Genomic DNA, 19,254 nt, shown 5'->3' on the forward strand with positions numbered 1-19,254 from the left:
TTCCAAAGCAGAACATATTTTCAGTCAGAATTAGGACTATACTGACTGAAATTATACTGCAGACTATATAGTCCTCTATTTCCAGATTGGTTTAGACAAGTGAAATGAGTTCAGAAACACAATATTTCATATACATTTGAAAATATTTAGCATTGCAGAAGTATTAGTTGCTCAAAACATTTCAGATGTAAGACATTAAATAATAAAGTTTTGAATCTTCATACTTGTCTCAGGGTAAATTTGCAGGCAGTTTTTTTTTTTTTTTTTTACTATTTTTAAACCTTTTGTAATAACTCAGGAACTTAGTGCTGTGGAGATGCTCTACTGTTATTTCTTTATGTGCCAAATGTTTTGGTATTCTGTTGTTTATGTCATCTGAATCTTTAGCTCTCTGCAGCTGTTGTATTGCTTCACAACATACTGATTTATTTGTTTCTTTGTTACTTTTTTGCCTTTTTCTAGGTTTGGTATGCATCAACATATACAGTATATGGTTGTAACTTTTTCAGTGTAAATATTTCAAAACTTTTTTTTATCCACAAAGATTAGCACCCCTCTTGGGCTCCTCTTGATGTTTAGCAGACTACAACAAGCAACTGAACAAACTCAGATCATTATCTGAATGCATACATCGTATGCTCTCTGTCAGCTTTCCTGCTTTCTGATACTGAAGTCCAAACAAAGCCCGGCCTTCTTGTTTACTTTCAGCTGTATGCATTAACCCCCCGCCTATCCCCAAGACCCCCTCAGTGTCATCCACAACTGTTTCTTTCAGGATCTCCGACCCTCCCCTCTCCAACAGCCTCACCACCCCAGCTTTCTACCCCACCTCCAGTCCTATGACTGCCCTCCCAACATACATGAATGCACACACTGATCCAGGCAGCTGTGTTTACACTCTGCGGGTCTGTGGGAACTTCCTGCAGACCTCAGCACAGACACCACGGAGGCCAGCGATGCTCTCACGGATCGATAACTGATTATATGGATCCTTGAAAACTACTCTACATATAGTGGAACTGAACTTCTTTGTTGTCAATGAGAAGGTTGATGTGCTGCGTTTTTTTTTTTTTTTTTTACTTCTGTCTGTTTTTCTGTAAACCAAAGTTTACATAGGAGTAATGTGCTCAGAATGAAAACATCTTAAAGTTTTTTTGCCGTTGGTAATGTCTAACTTGGTCCCTCACTCATGTACATACATGCTCTCTTTGGTCTTGGGTGGAAAACAAAGATTTCATTCATTGCCATCATCTTGATTTTCTGCAGCACAGCTGCAACTCTGGGTCAGGAAGCAGAGGCGGATCGGATCACTGCTGGTGAAGAACTTTAGACCAGTGTAAGCGTGACCTTTAGAAACCACAAACCAGTCTGAGTTTGATATGCTGCTGTTGTGCAACAGCAGCAACCTTGCCTAAGGAAGCGGGTATAATTGCATGAACTTTATGGAAGGTTTGAAAGACATTTATCAGTTTGGGCATGCCATAGGATGTGCAGAAAAAGAAATTTATAAAAACATTTAGCATTTGTACTTGAGTTTAAAAATGAAAAGATCCTTTTTCAATTTTGCAGAAGGATTGGAGCCTTTTCCAGCGAGAGGGATGGCATATTCGCAAAGGAACATAAAGACAAATATACACACATAGAAACCAAAAATAGAGTTGCCAATTAAGCGAAGATGCTTGTTTTGGACTGTGGGAGGAAACCAGAACGCCCAGAGAAAACCCCCACACACACAAACACAACCCAGGGAGGCCCCAGCTGGGAGTTGACCTATAGCCCTCTTGCTGTGAGTAGGAGCAGTGCAAACTTGCAACTATTTAATATTACTGGGTGCCTTGCAGAAATATTCAAATCTCTTTCATTTTTTTCCCCAATTCTCTCATGCTACAGCCAAAAAACTCAATGTATTTTATTCAGATCTTATGAGACAGATAAAAAAAAATAAGCAGTGCAATAACTAAGGTCCGTGGTTTTCAAATTTATTTTGCTAGTAAACCTCTGAATATATTGTGGAAATGCATTCACCCCTTTACTCTGATGCCCCTGAATAAAATCAAGTGCCAAATGCCGCATCCAAAAGTCACGTAATTAGAAAGCAGAGTCCGCCTGTGGGTGATTCATTCCAGGCCGAGGGTAGATTCAGATTTTAATCACTGGTATTTTGTAATAAGTAGAGAATTAGCAAAATACAATATTTTTTTTTCGAGTGTTCATATGTTCATTCGTAGTGTTCAGTGTCAATTAGCGTACCTGCATCAAATCATTCCCCTACATCTGATTTTTATAAGAAAATATAGATAGATAATATTTTTAGTACAGGGAACTAGTTTGCTTTATCTTTTACAGCCGTCTAGAACGATTTTGTTGCATCCAATAAAAAGATAAAGCGTTGGACTTCATGGTTGTTTTCTTGTATTTCATGCAGACTCTGTGGAAGAATATTGTTTACGTGGCTTAAGGACTCCTGACCGCAAAATCTGCCTCATACATTATGCAACAGTCTAGACGAGAGTCCTTTTAACTTTTCCTGATCGCGCTCCTCCGTCCTTAAACTGTGAATTCATTCCAAAGAAACGGATAGTATAACAGCAGCCTGTACTCTTCTTTTTGTGCTGCGTTTGCGTTACTAATATCAGTTTACTGCACCCCTCATAGAAGCTGTGGAAACATAATAAAAAGATTAGGTTTAGGAAAGTTTCCAAAAAATAAAAAAGAAAAGAAAAAAAACTCATTTACAATTGTCATACACAACAAGCAACTGTTAAATCAAAATGATATCTTCCGGAACATTTTATATCTTAAGCTCAACAATGAGTATTTTTCAAACTGAAGAACACCACAGTAACCCAGATAATAATACAGTATGTGTACATGATTTCTGCTGTTCTCAGCTTTTAAAATAACCAGAAACAAAAGCCTCCCCAGCCCCAGTCTGAGTCAAAACCTGCATGCAGGGATGAGCAGTGTTTAACTACGCCATAGTTTCAACATCAGCAGTCTTCATGCAGTCTCAGTCATAATCATGGTGTGCTGCAGCAATGAAGAAAATGTTTAACAAAAAGGAGGTTCCAGACATGGGTGGGCTTCTTTGTTAGGGACCGACCCTGGATTGTGGTTTTACCAAGTCATGCGTAACAGTGACTGTACAGTACACACCTTCTTTAATGTTTTCCCCCCAGTTTGGGGCCTTTCTTAGAATAGTTTTTCCTTATTTAACAAACATTTTTAGAAGATTTTTCTTACAATCTAAATTTAGATAGCGTTTCAAAAGTATTCATACTCCAGGAACAGATTCATATTTTTAATCTTTCTTTCATTTTGTGTGTTGGACCCAAACAAAGTGGAGCGTAGTTTGAAAGAAACATCTTCCTCCTAAATTTGAAGATAAAGAATCATTTCTAAGAAAAGTTGAAAATGTATGACGAGCATTTGTATTCAAACTTCTCCAGATCGAGCTACGATAACAAAATTGCAATGCTCTTTTTGTTGTCGTAGAGCAAACTTCTCCCTGACAGCATCATGCAGGTCATGGTGGATGCAAAGATGGCAGTTGTCAATCAGAGAAATATTTAGATGAAGCTAAAATCATATGACTGCAGTTTGTTTTTCATTCTTGTTGGAGCAGTTGATGTTGGCACCTCCTTCCTGATAACATCACTCAGATGGAAAGCTCGATCTGGACGTTGCAGTTCTGTGCTCCGCCCAGTTAATGTGAGCGAGTCTGTTTTGTCTTCTACAATGGGAAACATTCCAATCTAGATGATTTTTATCTTACGGTTTTGTTTTATTTTTTTTAACATAGCTCTAAAATAAGAATGAAATGTCTGTTTGAAGACAAGTGAAATAAAACTAACCATTTAGAATGCTTCATTTTGACAGCGCAGACAGACAATGCAATGAACATAGATAAGGCGGATCAGTTGGTCTTGAAGGATTTCCTCTTATTGTACAGCTGCTTGTCTTTCTAGAATAACGCAAGATTTTGAGATTGTTTGATTTTGAAAGAAGAAAAAAAAACATCGCATTTTTATATAATAAGGGTCTTTTTTAAATTATTAGATAAACAGATCAGCTTGTACTGATATACAAGAAAAAAAATGTTTTGATATTTATATTCTTTTACTATTTTTGACCAGCGAAAGCAGCAGTCACCTTCTTATTACACATTTAGGCTGGGCTTTTATATGGCCCTCTTACATTACATAAATGTGTTTGTCATGCTGTAAATGTCAATAAAAGTTACTTTTATGGGTTAGTATACGAGTCCGATGATTTAACTCCTTTTGTTTGAGAAGACATTTAGTACGACTACTAAAATAAAATTAAATCAAGACATTGTTACGCAATAAGGTCAGCTCACCATGTTATTTAGACCAGTCATGTATTCTGACCTTTTTTAAACAGGTTTGCATCGCCTTTCGGAAAACTATTTTCCAGGATCGCCGTGCATTCAGAGAAATCAATCTCTGATTGATCAGCTTCTTGGAACATGCTAAACACTCACACAGCAGGATGCTCCTTCCACCAAGTTTCCCTATGCTTGAGGATGATGTGTTTAGGGTCACACCCCACGTTAAGGGTTTTGCAAGTAAACCATAAAGTATATTCTTAAAGTGGCCTCATTCAACAGGTTTGAACACAGCAGATGATATTTATTCAGAGACTCAATTACACGCAGGCAGATTGTATTTGGTAGATAAAGACACATGATGTCCTTCTACTTCATTTATTCTGGTGTTTCAGAAAATTCTAATAGAAAATGTCTGAGGTAGGAATGTGACAAATGTAATCTGAAGACAACAAGAGGGGTAAATATTTCTACAGTGCCAAAATGAGCAATTGATCAAATTACGTTGTACTAAAACCTTTATTGCTATAGATTGACTTTTGGTCCAGAAATGGGTTGTTAGTTGGTTAGTCATGAGTGGTAGCTGCTTCCCACAGATTGCGATCATTATGTTGTTTGTTCCACCAACTGATGTTCTAATTCTTAAAGTGTTTGTTTCATTTTAGGGTACGGTGTTACCCTAAAATGAAATGACACGGATGTTCACCTGGGCGCCAGTCCATAAACTTCTGTGTCATCGTCTGAATACCAAACAGATCAGTGACGTTGGCGTGACGTTCATGACCGGAGAGGCACTGACCCCTCTGGAATCGGACGTACAAATGGATAAAACCTCTGATAATAGCTTGTTTAATTTAAACATTTTGGTTTTTTTTTAAGGCTTTTCATTGTGATTCAATCAATTCCATACTGTTCAAAAAATTTGAGAGAAAAAAAAGAATATTTCATATAAAAGGACAAAATTTAATTTTTAAGGTTTTTTGCCTCTTTTTTGTTACTAAAATTAAAGATTGTGTATGATCTTATCTTTTCTTCCACATAAAGTCCATGCAACTATAATTTGTGGACATGAATAAATAAATACTTTTACATGTATTTAAACAGAGTAAACACATGTAAAAACTTTTACTCTGCTTAAAGTTTTTCACATTCTGTCCCATTACAGCCACAAAATTCAACGAATGTTATTGTTTGCTTACATGATCGACCAAGATAAAATAGTATACAATTCTAAAGTGTAAGAAAAAATGAAGAACTGTGGTTCATTCACCATTAACATTCAGGCAACACTTTGTAGAACAGTTACAGCAGCAATTCGTTTGCAGTAGATCTCTACCGACTTTGCACATTTAAGCTTTTACACTTTTGTGAATTCACAAAGTAGTTTGAGCTAAGTCAAAATTAATAGAGTGTTTGTGAAAAGACATTTTTAAGCTGAACGAGATTTTGGTTTAGACTTTGAACACATCGATATGAGTCGATCATTCTCTTGTGCATCTGGCTTTTTGTTGCCACTTCAGTCTCAAGTCTTTTGTAGCTTTTCTTTCAGGATATATTCAGCTCCCGTCATCTTCCCATCGCCTCTGTCCCTGCTGAGGAAAAGCATACCTGCATGATGCTGCCACCACCATGGTTACACGGAAATGATTTGCTATATGTAATGTGTAATGCCGGTTTTCCACCACATGTACAATGCGAAGAATGAAAAGTTACATTTTTATCCCGTGGTTATGTTTTGCAGAGAAAAATAGTAGATATCTGCTCAGCCTCTTGAACAGCAGAACCAGGTAAAAGTCCAGCAGGATAAATCTGTGAGTGTGACTGTTTTCATGACAGCTTAACACTGTAAAAAGCATGATTATAGCACTGAATAGCTTAAACCGAAACACCATCTGTAGGCCTGGCAAGTAGAGGCACGTTTATTAGCACGGCATTATTCATAAATGGGTCAATGAAAGCACTTTACAGTGAAATGGCTTCGAAACTAAATACATTTAAAGGAATCCATGAATTATGGGGCTGTATTAAAGCTTGTAGCTGTTTTTCTGCAAACATCTCAGAATGGCGAGCAAGCCGAGTCGCTACAATCCGGCTGTCGCTGCTATGTTGCTTTACTAGTTTTGCATGTATGCTTTGAAAAGTTGCCAAGCTAACAGTAAATATTACCGCAGCTCAGAATTCCCCGTCATGTATGAACTTAGCCCTGTCTGCAGGCTGTTTTCGCTTCCATAAAAAGGCTGCAGGTGTGTAGGTTTAACCTCCACCTCCGCCTCATGGCGCGCGTAAATACGCAGACCTTATGGGAACGGCCCAGTTTCACATTTCTATGTGAATCCTGGTACAAAATAACTTCTGGCTGAACCGCGAGGAGCCTGAAGTGTGAACTGTATATCACACCTCACAGCTTCACCTTGTTGTTTGCATAAAAAACACCACTCTCCAAGTTTCCATAAATGTGCTAAAACACTCGAGCAGAAGTCCGTTGGCTTGTTTTTTTTTTTTTTTTTGATGGAGGACAGAACGGAAAGAGGAGCAGCAAGTGCTGAATGTGCAGACTTCATGAAGCAGGACAAGCTGTGCAAAGCATTACCTCAGAATGCAGGTGGGTGTTTATCCACGTAGATTAGTCACTGCAGCTGACTTTATGCAGATTCTTTCAAGTCGACGTTGTTGTTTCACAGAGACAGAGGGAGTGGAGGTCAATGAACCCTCGGGAGGTGTTGCAAGCTGGGCCTGCAGGTAGCCAATGAGGATCCAGAAATACCTGGTGATAGGAGACGAGGGGAGTGGCCATGGTGTTTACTCTGTATGTGTGGAAGAGAAAAAAGGTGGTGGTGTTAAAACAGGACTGATAAGACGACTGAGAAAAACACACTGTTAAGGTGATTGGTTGGACGGCGAGGGCGTCAGCTCAACAAACCGTTTCCAAATGTCAAGTCATAAATGCGAATGTTTATGTCTCCGAACTGCATCTTTAGATCTGCCTGTGAGTTTCACCGTCAGCATGATTGCTTGTGTATACATCCACCACCGCAGAGCCATGTGTGTTTCATTTTAGAGCCGGCGGCATCGAGTTGGATTCTTTCTTCACAACATTTCTGATCTATGCCCCCCCGTCAAAGCGACCGGCCTCCTATGTTACACGAGCCGCATTGAAACACGAAACCAGTCGGCCTGGAGCTCTCTAAATATGGCCCGCAGCCCGTTCAGTCACTCCCATGCTTTAAAGAGAAGCTCATGAAATTGGACTTCAAAATTCCAATTTAACCCACAGCAATTTCATTAGCAGAGCATTAAAGGAAAAAAATACCAGGATACCACTTATTTTTTTCCCCCTCCGTCTACGGTACCTGGGATTCAGCCGAGCACAATTACCAGCAACAAATCTTGTGCCCAGTGACCGCGTTCCCGCCCCCCCAACTCGGTCTTCATCGGCTTGGATGAGAAATTCATTGTGAGCCACAGAATCAGCTCATTTAAGATCCATTTGCCATTATTATACCACCTCAATAACAGGCCTATCATTTTCTGCGCCATTGTTCAGAATCCTCACCGCTCCCACCCGCTGTAATCTGCATCCGTTTGGTGATAATTATAGTTTACTGGAAGAGATGTGGCCGCCTCTCAGTGTGGGGAAAATAAGACGACTTCCCATTTTTCCCCAAGCGCCTCCAGGAGACCGTGAGGGTGACATTGAGGGTCTCGTCTCTTGATGCCCCCCACCCCACCCAGCTATAATTTCAATCCCCATTCTTCTGTCTCCCTCAGATAGTCACATTCATTTACTCCCTCTCACACATATCCACATTAGTGCTATGAAGAAAAAAAAAGAAGAAAAAAACAGAGGAGTGATAATGGCTTCTGGTATGCCTGAGATTGAGGGTCTACCCTCTTGATGCAAACTGATTGCGAGTGTGTGTTCGGTTCCTAGAGCTCTCAGTCATTAGCTCCTGTTACACTAATGGCAGAGGTCTTGCTATTCTTTAATGGCATTTAAAGTTCACCAGGGACGAATGAATGACGCACGGCACAGGAGGACGCCTATAGAGGCATGTAACACTGTCTGAAGCAACAATGAAACACCTCGCAAACTACATGGAGGCTTTTTTAGTCACACGTATAACACGTCTCTCACCTGGCATTTTAAAATGTCCAACCAGCCTTTATTCACTTAATATTTCCCGACCTTCCTCCCCTGTCATTATCAATTTCTCTGTTAATCTCCATTCTATATTTCTTCCCAGACAAAATACGTACGTGTATAGCAGAAGCCAGTACACACTGATTCTTAAATATCCCTATTAATAACTTGTTTTGTTCCCTCCTGGAAAACGAGCGCATTTGTTGATTATTTGTGGAAGACCTAAAGTTTGCTTCTGCCACATGGGAGCTGCTGGGTGGTTTAAGATTAAGGATTATGATTCAAAGATGTTGGCAAGCGTCCCAGTGTGTGCTCCACAGACAGAAGGTGGACTTTGTTTTGTTGTTGTTGTTCTTTTAGAATTATTTTCAGAATCTTATTGAACAAGACACTAAATCATCAGCTGCTTTACAAACATTTGCAGTAAAAAACTGATTCAATTGGTATTGTTTCCTTTTGATCCTCAAATTTGCCCCGTTTTCCAATATGAAGAAAATGAATGCTTTATTCCGGTTCGTAATGAGAGGATCTCGAGCCTCGTCCTATTTTTGTGCGGGTGGGTTACAGCTATCTTTCCCAACTTTGACCTGTGCTCCTAGATAACTGTTGCCCCTCCCCCGGTGATGTTGAAATGTTAACTTATGCCTTATAAGGAAGGGAAAGGCTCCAATATGGCCGTAAAAAAAAAAGCCTAAACTGAGCCATTAAATGTAGGTATTTGGTTCAATCTTTAAAGAGGTGTGTTTATTATGTGTTTTTTAGCTTAAATCAAGCAGAACTGGAAGAGCTGCGTATGCAGAAACGTTAATACGGCGCCGGGCCAGCTTCAGCTTCATACCAAGACAACACCTTCAGGTCTTAAGGAGTCGAGTTTATCAGGCGTCAGTGAGCCAGAACTAAAGAACAGCTCATATAAAATCCCAGGGTGCTCAGCATTCAGTCCTGGCTGATGATATTTCCAGGAACAACTCAGCAAAACAGCAGTTCAAAAACTTTAAAATACCTGCTGGTTTCAGATTGCTTCGTTTACCTTTTTTTTTTTTAAACACCTACATTTATTAATGTTTTAACATACATTGACGGCTATTATTATTGCTTCAATTGTTAAATGATCTGGGGAAATCTACCAAATTCTTCATCCGTTTTAGAAGATGCTGGTCAATTTTCTTATTACTGGCTGAAGAAGATGTAATTTTGTCCCATAATTTTTAGTCTTTTAAATGATGTTCGTGGAGCTGTGTAATAGTGAAGGTGCGTACTCAGAAATCTAAAAAAAAGCAGCGTTAAAAAAAAAAACACATACAGAAGCAGTTATTGTTTTATTTAGTCACCTTTCAGGATGAAATTACTTCTCAACAACAGTAGAACAATAAAAAACATCCAGCTGATATTAGATTTTCACAGTTTTTGCAGAAAATGAGAGGCGATCGTGCCTTCTCTGTTGCAGCCTCAAACTTTCAAATAATAAACTGATCCATGTAGCATCTGTTCTGAATCTCCAGGGTTTTTTTTAAAAGTACTTTCACATCTCCACCTTTATTTTTTGGCCTTTGAATTAAATAGAGCCAATTTCACATTATACTTTTTCCTTTTTTAAACAAATTGGTTTATTCATGTCATCTGTGTGGGTTTTCCCTCTGATTTTTCCTTTTAACTATCAATTGTTTTGCTGTGCAGCACTTGAGGCAACTTCTTTGTAAACTGATATAAAAATAAAGTTTACATGAGCAAAAAGCCCCACAAACTTTGGCTTCGATTCAAAAAAATAAATAATCCAGTGATCTCAAGCTCAGATCAAAGGAGTTCCACTGTTGCAAACACTCTCCTTTAGTTTTCAGCTATGCTGCACAACCAGCAAGCCAGGGCGCAACATGTTCATAATGTATATTTGTCTTCATGTTTATAAAGCTTTAAAAGTTACAAAAAAGTTCTTAAAATTGATAATTATTGTGACAGAACTGCAAAATATCCTAGAATGGTTTAATGTTTATTTCAAACATCCGACAGGTTAAAGCAAATTTCTCATATTAAAAAGATACTTATAGATTTGACAAAACATGGATTTAATTTTTTCCCTGTGAAAGTGGAACATGTTCTCAGTGATTAATGGAGTCAGATGAGCTGAAAACTGAGTAGTGTCTGTTCAGGATGGGCTAAACACTTCAAATGTAATGAAGAGGCACAAAATGAACTTTAAGTGTGACTGAAATAATAAAATGTTTTATTTAAGCGGCTTTTTGCTGAATAAATTCTGTTTTCTGCATTTTTAACATCCCAACATGCTTCTTTTTTTTAAAAGAAAAACCTTCCCTCACTAGTAAAAAAAAAACACTAAGGCGATTGAAAAATGATTGAGAGGAAAAGGACTGCAGTTTTTTTCTCTCTCTCTCTAAAAGGCTAAATTGATCCAGCTACAGGTTCCAAGTAGCAGCCTTGTGCTGCTGAACTAAAACTTGAAAACAAAACAGAAACGTTAATACTAACAGTACTAGACAGACAAGACTTTAGGTATGTGGTGTCGGTAGAGGCTTTTAAGGAGTGGGGCACGAAAAAAAATGCAGATAAATACTGCTGGCAGCAATCAGGTAAATGGAAACAGGTTTGCTTAATGGGAACTAGGATTGCGGTTGATTACATGGCTGCAGAAATGTAACAAATAACCAGGTTTCTGTTGTGTCAAAGAATCACTAAAATATTGTTTATCCCTCTTTTGTTATCTCTGAATTGTGACCATGGAGGAAGGAGTATATAGACACAATATAATGGTGCAAAATATTCTGAATTTCTCAAAATTATCAAAAATTAAACTGAAGCACTTCCAGTGCCCATTAAACAGGATGTCAAAATAGCAAACTGAGATGGAAAACATGATTAGATTTCCATACTTTAATGGAATTTCAAGAATAAATAAATACAATTTCAAAAATCAAATCATGGATATGGATTGGAAAGAGAGGCACAAACACAGGTAAGGAATAAAAAAAAACTACAAACTCAGAAAATCCATAAACTAACCCGAGATCCTGACAGTAGAAAGTTCTCTCTATCCGTCTCTGAATGTTTTCTTTGTGCATTCACTAAATGTTTGCACCTGTATGTGCGCTGTGTACTGTAAAGAAAAGACACATCCACTGACCTATTGAGGTTTTCCTAGAAAGAAGGAAGTGCTGCAGCAGTAAATCGAGAAACACTGAACATGCTAAAACATTTAGTCACGCAAGCAAAGGTGACCCTTCACGGAGCAAAGCTTCGCAAACAGGTGATGCACACACACGGAAAAAAAAAACTGTGGCGGTCGAGCAGCTGTGGCATTCACGTCAGCAGCCATTACCTTTAAGCCACAGTGAGTCTGGATTCTAATTTTGTCTGCCTTGCACTGAAGTGTGGCTGACCAGAAAAGAAAAAAAAAACAAACTCCAGAAGTGTCAGTCTTTCATAATCAAACACATGATGCTTTAAACCTCCCAAACGTCTTTGTTACATCAGTAAGTTTGTCCTTACCGATCCATTCTCTGACCGGTAAGGGCGAACCTCTCTCTCTTTCTACGTTACACCTTCTACAGCAGGTGTTGCTGGTTTCCTGCGATAATGTTGGTAAAGCAAACACTGTATGCAGTCGCTGGCGGTGGGGAAATTGGCTGACCTACTGGAAAGTGGCGTGTTTGTTCTGTGTAAAATTAGGGGGCGGAAGAAAAAAAAAAAAAGAAAACCCAGATGGCTTTCTCTCACGTTGAGTCTACAGATAGATGTGAAAGAAAGGATTTGCTGAAGCTGTCGAGTTTAAATGTGCTTTGTTAACTCTTTATTTGACCGCACAGCTTAGGATCTCATCTGTAAATGACAGCTTTTCATTGGTATTTTCCTCTGCTTCGTTCTGAGTTCATTTGCATCCGGCGCTTGGGCTGTTTTCATCAGTTTTGTCCAAGAAATAAAGAGTAATGTTAACCACAATAAAAAGACATCTTTACAAACAAAGTCAATAAGTGTAGATAATCCTTTCTTTAGCCTCCTGCCACTTTTATGGGATCATCACAAAATCTAACCTTCACAGGTTATTTTTAGTTTTTCTCCTTGTTTAGTTTCACAAAATTGCCACAGACTGAAAACTCACACAGTGGATATTTTTGTCACCACATGGTATCATAAAATATATAACCAACACAATAACATGAAAGACGAAAAACCTAAAGTAAGACAGCTGCAGCAATCAAAAGTTCACTTGAAACAGACAGAAATAAAGGGACAGGATTGTACTTGTATTGCAACATTGCGCTGCTCAACTAAAACTTGAAATGAAGAAAGGCAGCACTGTTAGGCCTCTGGGTGCTTCATCAGCTTTTATGACGTTTGGCGTCGATATTAAACTTGGCAAGAACGAGAAAGACAGCAGCTGCTATTGGCTACAAGTGGTACGTGAGGAGCATCACGCTCCAATAACAAGGCACAACACAGAGACAACAACCAGGCTGCAGCCTAAACACGGATTCCAGAAATAAACGTCTGGATTATAGGATTTTAGTGTAATGGTATTCATATTTTCCAAAGTAACTAGTAAAGCACAAATCCTTATTGTGGGATTTCCATTGTCATTTTTGTTGTAGTTGCACTTATTCAGCTGAGAGTACATGTTTTGTTTTGTTTTTCCCCCATGATCAAATCTCCTAATCTAATTATTGCTGCTTTATGTTTTCTCATTTAATTCCCTAATAACACAAACCTCATCTTCCGAACAACAGACTCAAAATATTACTTTTAAACTGGCCACTAGCTTTAGAAAACAATACAATAAGTTATAAATGGAAATTCTTTTTAAACGGCCAGGTTGTGCAAATTTTTTTTCAATGTTTTGTTCTGTAAAAGTTGGACACAATGGTTTTCATTTTTGAATAAAAACTAGAGATATTGTCTCTGGCATTTAACAGAAAAACAAAAAAATATAAGAAGAGCACCGGAATCCTTTCTGTCACCAATTCAAAAACATTAATAACTCCAACGGGAAATTAAATGGATGATATTATGAATTTTGAAGTAGAATAAATATATTCTCACACATCCAGAATCGTCTTGTGTCCACAACATTGACGTTTACACCCGTCCACATCCCATACAGGCGGCTACGTGACTGTTTTGAATCCAGTGACAGTCAACAATGAGTCCAGTTCACATCATTTTCTTCGCTGTGTAAATCTGACTCCAGGTCAGTTCACCCTTCGCCCACCTGTAGCTGCTTTTGTACCCACATGGTATCATTTCGTCCCTCCATTTTCATATCCATGTGCTTTATTAATGTATATCCGGTAAATAACTAATTGTATTATGTATTAGTACACATTTCTGGGGCTCTCATTTGGAGTGTTCTCATTTCCAAACAGATACTTGTTTATGGCAACATTGCAGATCAGAGTTAGTAGATTTGTTAATACATGTCAAGAAGCAGCAACATGAGCAGAGAGAGGAGGAGGAAAAACAAACCTCTTGTTTCGCAACCAAAACTTAAGGAATGCTGTTTATCACAAGTAAAAGTTCACACCGAAGCTCAACCTCAGACATGTCTGAGCTTTTGCTTTGAATGTGTAGAAAGAGTTTAGAATCCAAAAGCTTAAGGCTTAATCAAATGTGTTTGCTTTCATTTAGTTGGTCTGTTGAAGCCCTGTCATCATATAAAAAGCAAATAGCTGAAAATCATTTATACTTACTGCCAAAGCAAGAATTAGAGCACCAAATTACACACCTAGAAGCTCTGATTTGGACATAAAGTGGTGCACATGCAGACCAGTGATGGGTGTGTAAATTATTAAAACAGAAAGCAGCTGGGTTGCAGAGGGAACAGGTGCTGGTATCTAGATTTGAGCAGTGAGTTGAGGGCAGTTGCAGGAGCCTCCGACAGTAAATGAAAACAATGAGACAAGACAGAGGAGGAGACAAATGTGGATGTGGACCAAATGGTTTTTATTTAGATGTCTTCTTTTTTTACTCAAAAATCAAATTCAGTTGAAACGTTTGTACTCTTGCTTCATCAAGCAAGCTATTTACAAATATCAAGCCAAAGTTTAACATCTGCTAATCCTGTCAAGCATGCATGATCTTTCATAGCAAGATTACAAATCTTTGACTTTCACCCAAAACATGTCCTTGTATGTACTCTATCACCTGCTGTCTGTGTTTTTTCCTGCTGCCAAGCATACCTCATATTACAGCCAGTTGTTGTGTAACAGTCCCCCATATTGTTTACACCTGCTTCCTCATGAGATCATGGAAAAAGTGTCAAAGGATGTGTTATACTGCAATGCCTGCTGATTGGCTCTGTATTTAAAGTGTGTGTTATGGCTGTATTTTCTAAATATTATTGGGTCTCTGAAAGGAATAAGAATAAAGTTTTCTGTAGACCAAGTATAGCCTGTTAGCATCAAGAGATTTACTCAAGATATCCTCATAATATGGATGTGGAAGCATAAGCTGATGGGGTGTCCAAAAACGATGGAGTCAAAGTGGTTCTGTAACATTTGGCAAGAACCACAACCAAGAATAAAAACCTTCAAAATACCATAATTTCACAATATTTACTATCATCATAGCAAAAATACATCACATGATTTCATTGTTTTTAATCAGAAAGGAAAAAGCAAATATTATTAAAGCTGCTGTAACAATGTACCATTAATTAACATTAGTAAAGATGGTAAATATACCATTTATTAATATCAGAGCGGATGTGTGACATAAAAACAGGAATTTGGAAGCTTCATAATGATTTCACCTGCTAAATTCAATAGTTTTTTATTGCTAATTATGCAGAGCATACCCTTTTTGGATTGGGCCACCATCGGTGGTAACAACTGCCGTCAAGAATTTACAGTACCTGGCAATAAGTCTTCTGCTTCCCTGTGGGAGAATTTCAAAGCCCTCTTCTTCGCAGAATTGTTTTATTTGATTTCAAGGAATGATTTTGAGCAGAAACACCTTGTGGTCACAGTACCACAACGTCTACAAATCTGGACTTAGGCCAAACCATCCCATTGTGTTTTGGCTGGTTTTGAATACATTTCTTTTCCCTAAATAAATGAAATAATCATTTGAAAACTGCGTTTTGTTATTATCCACATTATCTCTGTCACGTATTTGTTTGATGATTTGTTTGCCAGAAAGCAAAACCAAAAAAATAATAATATCTGAAAAAGTTAAATGCTTTTTCACGCCAACGTAACAAACCTCAAGTGATTATATCACCAAACTGCGTGTGACACTAATAAAAATCAGGAGCTTCATTTTTATGCTTCTTTGGAAAATATACAGAGAAACTTCGGCAGTATTGCGTACAAACTTGTGGAAGAGAGTGTGTCCAAAAGGTTAAAAAACAGTGGCCTCGACTAGAAAAAGGAAAAGTCCCTGAGCTGCATGCTTGACGGGAATTCACCACTTGCCAGGTAATTCCTCTCAGTGAGAAGCATAAGGATCATCATAAGTAGATATTTCTCTTTTTTTAAGGTCATGAGATAAACAGGATCAGTGCTCTACTAGAAGGCTTCCCTGAAGTCGCACACATTTATATTCTGTCCTTCTAATCCTCTTTGCCTTTGTCGCTCCCTCAGTCTGTACATTAGAACCCCGTCTCTCTTGGGCTTTGTCTAATTAGTGGTCAGACTGATAGAGTGTGTAACAGACGAAGGACCTATTTACCAAATGACTGCCCCAGTACATGTGACTGACTGGGAGGCAGCTATGTGGTTCTGTTGTTCAGAGGTTGTTGAGCCACAGCTATCCGAAGTTCAAAAAGATGCCTGTAAACTTATCGAAGTTTGCACTTTTGTGTTTTTTGCTCTCCCCCTTTTTCAGTAGGACCTTGACCTAGTTGTGATCGTCATGTGAACGAAAGAGGGTTTCTCTGCTCGTGGTAAAAAAAAAAAGGCAGTTTCAGTGCTGCAGCTTCCTCTTTCAGGGAAGACTGGGGGTTTTTATTTTTAAGATTCCCAGCTATAGTTTAGGGCTTAAAAACATATACAAGTAGAAAGAGGGGAGTTTGAGAGAGCAATTACGAGGAAAAAAAAAAGGGGAAACAGACAAAACCAAAAGGGCACTTTGTGTGTAAGTTTAGCAAAAACAATATGAACGCTTAATATGTAAACGAAAAAAGCTTCAGTTCTTCATTTAGTGTAACAGCAATAAATCCATATTACCCAATGATGGTTGTGAACAGCAAACACAAGCAGTAAAGGTTCTTACAGAGCAGCTGCTGCAGTACAAATGTCATTTAGTTAACAGATGAGAAAGAGCTAAATCACTACAGAAAGTCTCACAGTAGAGAAGAAACGTTTGTTCCAGCAGTTTCGACTTAGAGAAATAAAACAAAAACTTGATTTCAACATCCATTGTAAAAACTGATTTTTAAAAATCATATTCAAGCAGCAGCTTAGCTGTAAAGTGAAAGCCTGTTTTGGACAACATGGCCTCCAGCTAAACCATAAGAGAGTCACATGACTTCATTGCAAAAACATAGAAAACTGCAGTAATCAACACTGTTCAGTACGCTGTGAATGATTTCTGGTCTTTTTGCTGTGCAAACTACAAAATTATTTGGTACAAAACACTGCTAAGCCACTTGTGTTCAATAATCGCTTTTGCATTTTAACATTTACCAATTCACATTAGGGAAATGCAAAGCATAAATTTAACTAATTATAGGTGAATGCAGTGTATCTATTTCTTTATGTCAGAAAACAAAAGCCCTTCATGGTCCAGAATGTATTTTTTTGTTGTTGTTTTTCTCAAATTTGACGACTTTGTTTAGTTTTTGAACCCGTGTGCATGGCCTACATCTGAGCAGCCTAAAAAAACCCAAAAAAACTTCATGCATATCAACAGCCTTGACAACTCCCAGGCTTACACTCTCACATATCTCTTTGCACGTTTTGCACGACGAGGCGTATGTTTACATCTAAAGTGCCTGGCCAAAGTATGTAAAGCTGTTCAACTCTTCCACATTCCACCACCTTACAACCGGAAACGTCAATGTGTTTTATTGCAAAAAGGAAGGAATACCCACACATTTTTTGATGGATTAAAAATTTTGTTGTTAAAAGGTTCAAAGCAGGATTTGGTTCGAAAAACAATTTTCCAAGCTCTACAGTACATTCAAAAAATAGACGATAAGAGACACTCCGATCTGACAGAGACTGAACTATTTTGTAAAAGTTAAATGGTAAAAGCTAGAGAGATATGTCAAAAGACTTCAAGTAATAAAAACTGTTTTTGTAAAGCATCGATTTCGTGAAGTTGAATAGAAATAAAAGCCACAATTTCTCCTTATTTGTACAAGGTTGCGAAATTGCTTTCCTTTTTAAGGTACATTTCTGCTCTCCTACGTGTAGACCTAATATTATAATTCATTAAAATATCCAGCAGTAAGATTGGAAAATATACAAAAGTTCAAGAAGTCTGTTTACTTTAGTGAACTGTAAAGTAATTGCATACTCTCCTTCACATACATGTTGAATTAGGACCTAATGGAGACGTTCAACATTTCGTATTCCAGTGGAGAGGACCCACCAGGCTGTAAGGTCTATTGCGTATTCTCTGTCCTCCTCCACAGTCCTGTAATTATAAGCCTCTGAGAACCAATCTACGTGAAGCCTTTCATTACAACACAGGAGCTCGGGCAGGTATGAGTTCATCATGTCCAAGATTTACATTTAATCACTGGCTCCTCGCATTTGCATGTACAAAATGGCCTGTTTGTTGACATGCCATCCGAAAAGGGGAAGTTTGGAGAGCCTCGGGTCTGCTGCAGATAAAATGTTTACACATCACACACGCTTATGCGGGGACTTTGTGAATGTTTAATTTATGTGTTTGTGAGCGTGCGTGCCATATGTGCTGAGATGCAGCCACACAGCGACTAACTTTTTGCTGAAGAAGGCAGAGATGTAATCAGCGTAGGCAAGCGCTACAGTTAGCAAAGTCTGTTTATGCCCATCAGCCGAACACACAAATACACAATCCGCTTTGTGTACACTCATTTATATATACTCTTATCCTGTTTTTTTGTGAGTACACAAACACACAGTTTAGGAGCGCAGGGTTAATCAGACAAAGCTGTTACGGTACACAGAGAGCAGTTTGACAGATAAGAAACCCTTACACACCATCTCCTGCCTTTAGATGGCCTTTGTTGATCTGAAGGAAACTCTTTTGACAGTCACCTGTGTTTTTCCGAACTGGCCTCTGTCCCTTGGCTGTTTTGTTCCACAGCAAGCCCTCAGGACATGCAAAGGCAGCAGATAGCATCCCACCCACGAACTCGTTTGGAGCCTCATGAGACTCAGTGATTTGCATTGTCTAACAGTCAGCCATTATGTTGCACTACTGCATTAGATTACAGCCTTTGCCAAACTGATGTGGTGTTGTTTTTTGCATTTTTGCAGAACATCCAGTGACATGTTCAGTGTTTTCTGGAGCCCTGGAGAGTTTGTGTTGTAGTTGGTTATAATTATCTCTTTACATTTATACCGCAACATTTCTAACTTTCTTACAATTTATCATCCTGGGAAAAGAAACGTGTGCTACTAGAAAAGGAAACCCTTCAAACGTCCACACAACAGATTATTCTGACTGAATGTCTTTTTTCCTAATCCATACAGGCTCAAAATTATTCATGCAGGCTCAAATATGCACAAATTCGGATTAATATTTTGGCAAATGCCCCTTCTTTTGTCATAATTTTAATTTAAGCTGGTTGGTTTTCTTGTACCACTCAGCCTCTAAGCACACT

The 19,254-nt window shown here is 38.4% G+C and overlaps 1 long non-coding RNA gene across 2 annotated transcripts; it reads right to left on the reverse strand.

Moving 5' to 3' along the window:
* Positions 1-4,683: 4,683 nt before the first annotated feature.
* Positions 4,684-12,367, reverse strand: LOC116736489 (uncharacterized). 2 transcript variants are annotated; one of them, XR_004342576.1, is made up of 3 exons: positions 11,626-12,367; positions 6,939-7,152; positions 4,684-5,940 (listed from the first exon to the last, which is right to left on the reverse strand). It is a non-coding gene; the product is annotated as an uncharacterized LOC116736489 (long non-coding RNA). The 2 variants fall into 2 exon arrangements; XR_004342575.1 differs by having other exon boundaries at positions 4,684-7,152.
* Between the last annotated feature and the right edge of the window lie 6,887 nt (positions 12,368-19,254).

This window comes from Xiphophorus hellerii, chromosome 17, assembly GCF_003331165.1.
Source record: "Xiphophorus hellerii strain 12219 chromosome 17, Xiphophorus_hellerii-4.1, whole genome shotgun sequence".
NCBI classification, from domain to species: Eukaryota; Metazoa; Chordata; class Actinopteri; order Cyprinodontiformes; family Poeciliidae; genus Xiphophorus; species Xiphophorus hellerii.